The 10,524-nt window shown below is 43.5% G+C and overlaps 1 protein-coding gene across 1 annotated transcript in view; it reads left to right on the top strand.

Annotated features, from left to right (window-relative positions):
* Positions 1 to 4,544: 4,544 nt before the first annotated feature.
* Positions 4,545 to 10,524, top strand: part of TP53I11 (tumor protein p53 inducible protein 11) — a 71,964-nt gene continuing 65,984 nt past the window's right edge. Inside the window, exon 1 of the mRNA XM_014052273.2 lies at positions 4,545 to 4,753. The gene's annotated coding sequence lies outside the window, so the exon portion shown is untranslated. The remainder of the gene's footprint in view (positions 4,754 to 10,524) is intronic.

The following is a 10,524-nucleotide window of genomic DNA, read 5'->3' as shown; positions in this document are numbered from 1 at the left end:
GGATTCTCCGACATGCATGTGTTTTGGATGGACTTATAACAATGGCACTTAACAAAACATTTCATGGGCGTGCAATGTTTTAGATCCATCTCATTTATTAAGGTTTTGTCTGGAGATATTTTATTAAAGTCAGTGCATCTCATCATGAAATATATAAACACTGCATCTATTACACTATGTTTGACAATTGTTAAGATATGCATTGTGTGCTTCTCTACAAATGTATTATACATTTTTCATACATAATATTGATAATATTCCCTCAAGGCTTAAGGTTTTCTAAACAGCTGGCTACCTTAGCAATTCAAAATTAGCCAGGTATTCTCATCTGGCCTTCAGGGCATATATGGTAGGCAGTGGTGGGGTATGACCAGTACACCCCGGTACAGGCGTACTGGTGCCAGCTGGGAGCACCAAGTACCACTCCGGTACGGCGTTCTGGAGGGCCCACCCACCTCCCTGCTCTCCTTACCACTATTTGAGCCAGTTGGGGCTTTAGCGCACACGCACGGAGCATACGGTGCCTGCGTGACACTCTGCCGAGCAGCTGGAGCATCGTGGGTGGTAAGTATGCATGCGTACACTGCACGTGTGCTGCACATGCTCACGTGGTGGACACCAGGCCCCGTTGCAGTGTACTGATTGCAATGGGATCCAGAACCCACCACTGATGGTAGGTCTTTATCTACATTGTTGCTGCTTGCAACAGAACCACAATAGGTGGAGATATTCGACAGCAATTTTGCCTAGAACATGATTTAGCAGTCATTACCACCCCGGTTCATTCAATAAAAAGTCTGCTTGTCCTTTAATTAATCCCCTTTGAAAAAGACAGTGGTTGTGCTTCCTATGCACATTCCTTTATTTGTAGATCAATGCTGCAACACAAACAACATTTTCCTTCTTTCGTATTCTTCTTTGTTCGCAATCTGATAATCTGGAATCATAAAGAACCCAGATATCATATTGGAGATATCATATTAAAAAATGATTTCTATGATAATTAAAGGCTTGGGAAGGAACAATGTATCCCCTGCTTCTCTGGAGACTGACTGCCTTGTGATGGAATACACAGCACGATCATCTCACACCTCATCTTATACCCACTGATTTTTACACTTAAAAATTCAGAGTGGATGATCAAGCACAAAGTCATCTTTCATTAAGATGGGGCTAGTAAGGGATAATTTTTGGGACACATTTGCAAGCATTCATATTCCTGGAAAGTCAAGAACAGATGTGGAACAGGAATTTCTCACTTTAAAACATGGTGTTCCATCCACAGTGAACTTGACAAATTACTTGACAGTACATTCATTATCTGGTCAGAAGAAAGTTCAGAGAGGCTTTTTCTCAGGTAAGTGAAAATAAAAATGGAAGTAGAACTTGTAATTGTCTATGGGAAGGTTTTTTTTAAATCACTTAAACAGTATTAAAACTAATGCCTTATGAGTCACAAAAACGCTTCAATTTAGCAGAATCAAGCTCTGCCTGTAATGATGCCTATATAACAAATACTGTATATTGAGCCAGGCTGGTCTAGTGGTTAAGGCACCAGGTTAGAAACAGGGAGTCTACGAGTTCTAGTCCCACCCTAGACATAAGAGCTGCTTGTCACTCTCTCACCACCCAACTTGTGAGGTACAAGGTCATTGTTGTGGAGAAAAGAGGAAAAGGAAGGAGTATGTTTGCCATCTTGGGTTATTTATAAAAATAGTAAAAGTGGGAGATATTTAAAATAAAAAATACAAATTAAATAGCAGTTTGATCTGCACATATTAGAGTAAATTAAAATATCAAATTATTAATAATGCATCTGACAACCTGCACACCTTGGTTCAGATACCAACTCAGCCTTAGTTTCTCTATCAAGCAAGAGGCACACAGTCACTCTTTGGGGATAACCCTTGTGTTCTGAAGATGCCACCTATACTTTTTAAGGTACTAACTCAACTCTGGTCTACTGAATTAACCCAATGGCTTGGATTTACCCAAGACCCTGAACTACAAACTAATCACACCAGCTTGTTTTGACACTGAACCACAAAGTAGCCAACGACCTGTTAGTTTTGTGGGTTTTACTAGAGGGAGAAAAGGAAGAGGAAGAAATGAGCACAGCACCAATGCCTGCAGATGGGTCTTCCTTAATATCAGAATTTCTTCCTTTTCTGCTTCACCATCACCAATTCTATAGTAAGAGTCTCTGAAGGAGGAATATATCAACTGAAGATCTTCCCATTGCCACCCACCCATTATTTCCAACTGTTCTACGGGAAGGAGCAGTTTTCAGCTATATTCCTTCTATTGCACATCGGGAAGGGTTAATTCTGAAAAGGAAGATACAAATGATTGCAATGAATTAATAAACCAAAAGTACCGTCCCTCAGGTCAAAGAAAGAAGCCTGGGCTTTCTTTATTAACATACTTAGATGTGTATTTGCAGAATATGCAAGCCTAAATGTGATTCTAATTTGTGGTTTATGTATTTATTTACCCGCAAAACGTATATGACTGCCCAGCTTGAATATATAAATGTGGGAAGCTAACAAACAAGTTCACAAGAAAAGCAAAAAAAAACAAAACAAAACCTGCCAAAGAGAACAGAAGACATAGTTAAAAATAAATTCTGTATATCATGCAAAACTAGCTGATGTGATCTACATTTCTTTGTGTTTAGGGTACAGAATTATGACAGGAAGCAAACAATACTACATACTACAAATGAATTATTCATTTCAGGCTTTTCCAGATTTTTTTTGGGGGGGGGAGGGAAAAAGGAACAGCAGCAGGCAGCTGAACTTTGCTGATCTCCAAAAGCCAAGTGAGATCTGGGATTCCCAACAATGCCCTCAATGAAAAACTCCTGCTTTATTTCTGCCACCAGAAAACTCCCAAGACCTGGTCGACCAAGCTACAAGGAAGCCTCACCTTTCTACCCCAGTCAAATCAGAATCAGAATAGAGCTGGAAGGGACCTTGGAGGTCTTCTAGTTGTCCCCTGCTCAAGCAGGACATCCTATACCCGTGATGGTGAACCTATGGCAGAGCCCCCTCTGTGGGCACGTGAACCATCACCCCGAACTCAGCTCCACCGTGCATGCGCGCATGCCTCCCATCAGCCAGCTGCTTTTCAGGTTTCTGCCATGCATACATGGGGGGAATACAGTGCGGGGGGTGGGGGGAATGCAGATTGTGCACACATGCACAGGGGCAGGGTGCATGCGCAGAGGGGTCATGCATGCATGCACAGGTGGATGGGACGCATGGGGAGGAGATCGTGCACACATGCACAGGGGCAGGGCGCATGCGCAGAGGGGTCATGCATGCATGCACAGGTGGATGGGATGCATGGGGAGGGGGGGCGTGCATTAGCCATTAAAAGGTTACCATTGTAGGAAGTTTTCACCCAGCCCCCTCCCAGAAAAATGAAATATCCTAGGAAATATTGAAAAGGCAGAATATTATATTTCCCTGGATGTGAAAAGGAAGAAACATGTTTTAAATTGAGAATAGCTCTCTGTAGCTTCCTGCCTCCACCCACTTTGTCAATGGGCCATTAAGAAGGCCAAGCCAGTCCCTTTACATAATAAAGAGTTCTCCCCTTCAGCTCCAGGGGGATGGGATTAAGGCATGATAATATTGGCCCTTTACCCAACTCACCACATGGCATCTGAGAACTCAACCAAACCTGGATTCAAAACGCAGCCTAGAGAGTTGCCCCTGCATGGCCCCATGGGAGTCTGACAACCAATCAGAATACAAGATCAAGATCAAAGGTCAGAGAGGGCATAAAACCAGGGACTCAGTATCTCAGCTCTCTCTTCTCTTTTCTCCACCAACATTGAAGCATGTGATCACCTTTTCTGTTCAGGACTCAAGCCATGTGGTCCTGTCCACAAATAAACCATCTTTCCAAGCAGCCTCCATGTCTCCAGTGTCTTTTCCCCCACTTGGAGCCGAACCCAGAGGGACACTTCTTCCAACACCATCTCAGTCAACCTCTTCTTTAAAAACCTCCAGGGATGAAGCACCCACAATGTCTGCAGGCAAACTGTTCCCCTGGTTAATTGTCCTCACTGTTAGGAAGCTTCTCCTCAATTCCAGGTTGCTTCTCTGATTAGTTTCCATCCATTGTTTCTTGTCTTGCTTTCTGGTGCTTTGGAAAATAAATTGACCCCCTCCTCTTTGTGGCAGCTTCTCAAATACTGGGATATTGCTGTCAAGTTCCCCTAGTCCTTGTTTTCTCCTGTATGGACATCAATGCATTCTCCTGGGCAGCAGGAATAATTCACAGGCACGTGAGCCCAGTGATGGAGGGGAGGGGGCGCAAAGCCCTTTCACCTCAACGAAAACTACTGTCCGGTGTCCGGTCTGCGCCCTGTAGAACCACCGGCTTCCGGCAGGCGTCGCTTTTCCAAGGAATAGGCGCAACGTGTGGGCGAGAGACAATATAGCCGCCAGGGGTGGTTGGGGGTGGTTCCTCCCCCCACCACCACAGTAGGATAGTATATGGTAATACGAGGGCGGGGTTAAGCCCGGCCTCCTTTTTCTTATGGGAAGCGCGCTGGCTGATCTGAAGTGCTGGGCTTCGGCTTGTCCGTTTCTGGAGCTGGTGCTTCAAGGGACCCACAAAATGTGACTCACCGCCTGGTTGGTCTCACTGGCGGTGCACGGATTGTGACTCTTTTCTCTGGGGTTTTGCCTTCCCAGCTGCACCGGCAATCTTTTCTGCGGGCGGGACATGTTCTGAGGCTGTAAGTGGATTTTCGTTTATTTACCCGCTGGGTCCTGAATCCTTCTGACTTTCCAAACTTGGTCGTTTCCGTCTGCTTACCTGGGTCTCTCCGATCCTATTAGTGAAATACTTTGGGGAGGGGAAGCGTGGGCGGGGGAGGGTCGATTTCCCGTGTTATAAATAGAGCTTGAGTTTGAGAAAGAATCGACGCCCTCCCTCTCTCCAAAGCCGCGTTCTCCGGAGTTGTGGAACTACAAGTCCCATTGTCTTCGGCCGTCCTGCCGAAGACTGTCAATCTTGAATCGTAAAACATACTTATTTCGAAAGAAGGGGTTCCCCAAAACGTGGGGGGGGGGATAGGTGATAGAATCGGGATTGCCTTCGTTTCCTTTAACCAACTTGGCAGCTCCGCGCCCAGCCGCCGCTGACGTTAACTTTCCAGGAGTTAGAAAGGCAAGGAGAAAAATCATCTTAATTCGGCAGTTGAATAACTTCCTGTTTGTAGGTAAAAACAAAACAAAAAAACAAAGCAAAACCTCTCCGGAGGACGAATGTCTGTCTGTACATGTGTGTGTGTGTGTGTGTAGACCTGACAGCTGTTTTAATCGCGGTGTTTCAAAACCTGCCTTTGTTTTAAAGGATTCGCAGCGAGGCTTTTTTGTTGCCAATGCCTCAAAAATGGTTTAGAACGGCGTGCCTTGAAATGAACGCAGGCGAATGTGGGTCTCGTTTCGAGTGCTGCCGGTGGAACGGATCGGATTTTCACTATGCCATAGGCGGAATTTTTCCTCACGGAATAACAATAAGGATCATAGGAGAAGGTTGTGAAAGGAACATCCCAACTGCTGACAAGCCAGTGTGGGGTGTTGAATTCACAGGAGGGAGGTTTGGGGAAGAGATGCCCCGCACCTGATATTGCCTGTAACTTTAGCCTCAGTGTATTCTCCATAGAGTAGCTTCCTTTGTTTAAATAAAGATGGGGGGAGGGGGCTAGTTGTTTAGTAAGGATATTACAGAGCTGGTCTTCTCCACCTCGTTGATTTGAATATTGCAAGTATAAAAACATGCCCTGAATCTATTCTGTGGATTCCATGGGTCTGCTATATTTTTCTTTCTTTTGCTCTGTGCCAAATGTAGCATCCAAGGACCATCCTAACCGTGCAAGTGTCTGTAACGTGCTAGGAAGGGAGGGGATTCCTTTGTCAGCTTCCTCTCCTCTTTGTGCCATTGGTGGAACATTGCTAAGATAGCAGCACTAAGTCCTTGGACGGGTCCCGTCCCAATCACTCCCCCCCCAAAAAAAGGGGGTGGTGGTGGAAGGGGGGGACACCTACCAAATCCTGTATTTCTATATCTGGGGAGGCTGGGCTGCTTCTTCCCTTGGGGGTTTGAGATTCTGCTCTGCTCTCCTGGTTTCCCCCCCCCCCTCCCTTGTCTGTAGATGCTTGGAGGCTCCGTTGTCTTTATGGGTGCTATCTTTGAATTTTCTAGTGCAAAGTTTCAGTTTCAGAAGACCCCCTTAAAGGTCAAAACCATCCTTGCCAAGAAGAGAAGCGGGTGTGGTCCTTGGCAGAAGGGGTTGACTTGTCTTGCAGTGGACACACGCGTCCTCTGGCTGATCTAATAATCTTCCTTTGTGCCAGTTTCCCCCCACCCCCATGGTTAATTCTCTTTGTTGGTGGAAGGGAAGGGAATAAACGCTCAAGTCAGTCTGAGAGCAATGGAGTTATATAGCCTATAAGCGGAAAGCCTCACAGCGGATGACAGAAAACGGAGGGGAGGGGGCGGGGTTGGAGCAGCATTCTCCTTTAATAAGAGTATGAGCTGGGAGGCTGTACTGGTTTTACCTATACTGTTCCTTCACAGATTTAGATTTCTTTTCCATCACACATGGGGTACCAATATCATTCTACCTTGCAAGGAAAATGGAATGAGTCCTCATCAGCTCTTTGGACTACAGCTTCAATAATTTCTAGCCAAGTAATCTAAAAGGAGATTAGGTTTGGGAATACTATTGTAAGGTGATCTATTGGGGTGGAGGCTTATTCCTTTTTTTTTTTTCTGTGAAAAATTGCATCCTCTTTGGGACAATTTATTATGGATGGTGACTGCTGCTGATAGAGGGTAAAGAAATAAGCTTGATTCCTGATGTGGCAGCAAGTCTGATCTTTTGCTTTCTATTTTTCTTGGCAATTCACCCTCTTCTTCCCTGCAGCCTGCTGGAGGAGGTGGGGCACATATTTGCCAAAAAATACTCTACACTTGCAGAGTACTCATCTCATCCATTGCTCAGTTAGGATTCTCCATTTTTCCTGCTATTTTCCTGCACTTTGTTTACCCAACCTCTTGGTTTATTGCTGCTATCAAATTATACTGTAGCATACAAGCATTTTTAAGACTGTATTCCCTACCTGGGCTTGCTATAAAGAGTTTGAAAGGTATTCCATCCTTTTGAAACATTAATTCTGTCACTAAACAAGTTGGTTTATGTGATAGATGGAAATAAGGCAGATTATTAATGCAAGCTTGCCAACCCTCAAAATCTGGCTGACATTCTAAAAGAAATATAAGAAGTAACTTACAAAAACTAAGGAAACAAGTATAAGGTCCAGTATACTGTAAGCGCTGCAAGAAAGGAGCTGACTTTGAATATCTGTGAGAACAAACTAGACCTGCTGACAGATATCACAATATTTGATAGCAGGCTGCAAGCATTACGTTAAAAGTCGTCATATAGCTTGGAGGTAAACAACTTGGTGTCCTTCTGAACATTTGATCAACTCCCACGATTCCTTGATATTGGCATTTCCAGCTTGGCAAGTGAGTTGATGTCAAAAGGATCTAGAACATATTTGTATTCCTTTTATCAAATTTCTACCCAACCTTTCTGTTTTTTCAATAGTCAATTGGGCTTAAGTCAATTAAAAATAAACAAAATAAACAAAAAGTACAAGGAAACAGAATTAAATTTTACATTGGAATAAATTTAAAAGTTGGCAGAGGATAAGAGTTTGCCATCTTCCTAAATCTTTGGAGAGGGGAGGGGGTCAAATGCATCTCCCTTGGGGAGAGTGTTCCATAGCCTGGGAACTTCGCAAGAGGTGACATTTTCCGATCTACTAGATGGTAGAACATCTTACAACAGAGAGATCTTCTCTAGGGACTTTTCTGATGCTCTGAGAAGTGAGGTAGATTTATAGTGGCAGATAATATTCTAAGCCAAATAAACGATTGAAGCCTGGGAAGCATCTCCCTTGTCAGTCAACAAGAGTGCTGATTTACCACCAGCTTATCGGGTACGTACAAGAGCTGATGACCTGGCAGCACAAGGAAACAACAGCCAATCACAATCCACCAATAGGAAGGCATCACATCAATACAACATATAAAATAGCCCAAAGCACACATTCCGGTAGAGAGAACTTAACTGAGGATGGGCTCCAGCATGAATCTGAAATAGTGGTGAGATTCATTTTTTTTTACCATCGGTTCTGTGGGTGTGGATAGGTGAACATGGCGTGGTTTGGTGGGCGTGACTTGATGGGTGTGGCAGGGGAAGGGTACTGTAAAAATACCCATTTCCTCCCAATCAGCTGGGACTTGGGAGGCAGATAATAGATGGAGGTGGGACCAGTCAGAGGTGGTATTTACTGGTTTTCTGAACTACTCAAAATTTCCACTACCAGTTTTCCAGAACTGGTCAGAACCTGCTGAATACCATCTCTGGTCTGAAAACTCAGAAGACTAAACCTCTGGTTGCAGTGACTGATCCAGACTGGATCTTGTAACATTATCCTGGGGCACATATATTTGTCTTCATTTGTGACTGATAAAATTTCCTGTCTACTCTTGCATTGATTATGTTCCATCAAGTCATAGTCCACTCTAAGCGACCACTTAGATAATTTTCTCCATGATGATTCAATGTCTCCAGGGCTACTTATTTTTATTTATCCAGATACTATAAACAAATGCAGGCATACAATTTTTACTGTTCACTTTCTGAACCAAGACCCTATCCTCCTCTCACATATAGCCATGCATGTCTATGCAGTTCAGACTCTAGAAGGCCAGAGTAACTCAGAAGAACTGAGATAGGAGAAACTAGATCTTTCCCAAGGCTCCAAAGTATTACAATTCCCATTCAGTTCACATGGAAACTATCTGCTTTTGGGGAAATCAACTTTTGTTATGAGAATAGACTGACTTTCAGGACAACTTGTGACTTTTTAGAAATCTTCCCTTATTTTTCCATGTGCTGCAAAAGATAACATCTATCAGGCCAATTTCTTTGCTTTATGGCATCCTTTGAGTGGGTTTCATGCACTCAATTTTTTGTAATGCATTGATTTATTCATAAAGGTAAAGGTTCCCTTGCACATCCATGCTAGTCATTTCTGGCTCTAGGGGGCAGTGCTCATCTCCATTTCTAAGCTGAAGAGCCAGTGCTGTCCAAAGACGTCTCTGTGGTCATGTGGCTGGTGTGACTAAACACCAAAGGTTCACGGAATGCTGTTACCTTCCCACCAAGGTGGTCCCTATTTTTCTACTTGCATTTTTGCATGCTTTCGAACTGCTGGGTTGGCAGAAGCTGGGACAAGTAATGGGAGCTCACTCCATTATGCAACACTAGGGATTCGAACCACTGAACTGCCGACCTTCTGATCGACAAGCTAAGCATCTTGTACATTCACACAACATATGGCATATAAGAAGCAAGTCACTCTAAGTCATGTATGGAGTATATGATAACTTCTTAGCAATCCTGGTAATATGTTCTCAAAGTAATGTATCACCATTTTTAAAATTGTATTGAAGTGTTGCTTCCTTCCTGACTTTTAAAGCTGAAAAAAAGCTCCCAGAATGCTTTCCATATATCAAAATAAACATCAGTTACCATGATAATGGTGTAGGTTTTCATATCTGTCGGGCGATCTGTTGCACTTTGGGGTTTAGACAGCAGATGTCTAGACAATAGATTTCCTGACAATTTGCTAGCAACTGTGGCTGGCATCAGGACATCTGGCTATAAAGACAGGAGCCCACTCAGTCTCTGCTCAGTTGCCTACATAGCATACCATTTTCTTCTTAAGATGTCAGCCATAGTTGCTGGTCAAACAACCATATAGCTGTTGTCTAGACCATGGTCATTAAACCCTGAAGCCCAATGCTATCCATCAGTTCCCATGCATTTGTAATTTGACGCCAATATTCTACGTGAGACCTTGGAACAAGCCACAAACAGCAATGAAGCAGACCTGGAAACTTTGCTATATTTCTGGCAGATCTCTGACTTGTTTGGAAGAGATGAGATAGAGATCTAGGTTCACACACCTCTTGCTGAATAAACTATGCATGGAATTTCTGCTTTAAAATGATTTGGCAGGAGGTTTTAAGAAGGAGCCGTATATTCAACCAGAAGACCAGAGCAGCTTGCAGATTTTTTTTCCAGACTTAGGAAGACGTTGTCTTCACATTTATGGGGATGTCTTCAAAATGGGCAGTTAGTTAGAAGCTAAAATGACCTGGGGGAAAGCCCACCATTGACTCTGGAAAGTGTAACTTGTGTAGCTGGTGCAACACAAAAAGTTGGCACTTATCAGTAACAGTGAGTGGGCTAGTTTGTGATTTCCTTGGTCCCCTCCTCCTTATTTACAGGCTTTTATAAAGGACAACAAAGATGAATATCTTCATTCTAAGATTTGACATTGTAAATTGACTCTTGCAACAACTTAATGTTATTCCGATAATTTGTATTTTGCTGCCAGATTTCAGTGGCTCAATAAGAGG

This window comes from Thamnophis sirtalis, unplaced genomic scaffold (genome assembly GCF_051295495.1).
Source record: "Thamnophis sirtalis isolate CommonGarterSnake01/CBP01778 unplaced genomic scaffold, rThaSir2_p1.2 scaffold_1, whole genome shotgun sequence".
Lineage (NCBI taxonomy): Eukaryota > Metazoa > Chordata > Lepidosauria > Squamata > Natricidae > Thamnophis > Thamnophis sirtalis.
Note: the sequence above shows the minus strand (reverse complement) of the source record. Positions and strands in the feature narration are given on the sequence as shown.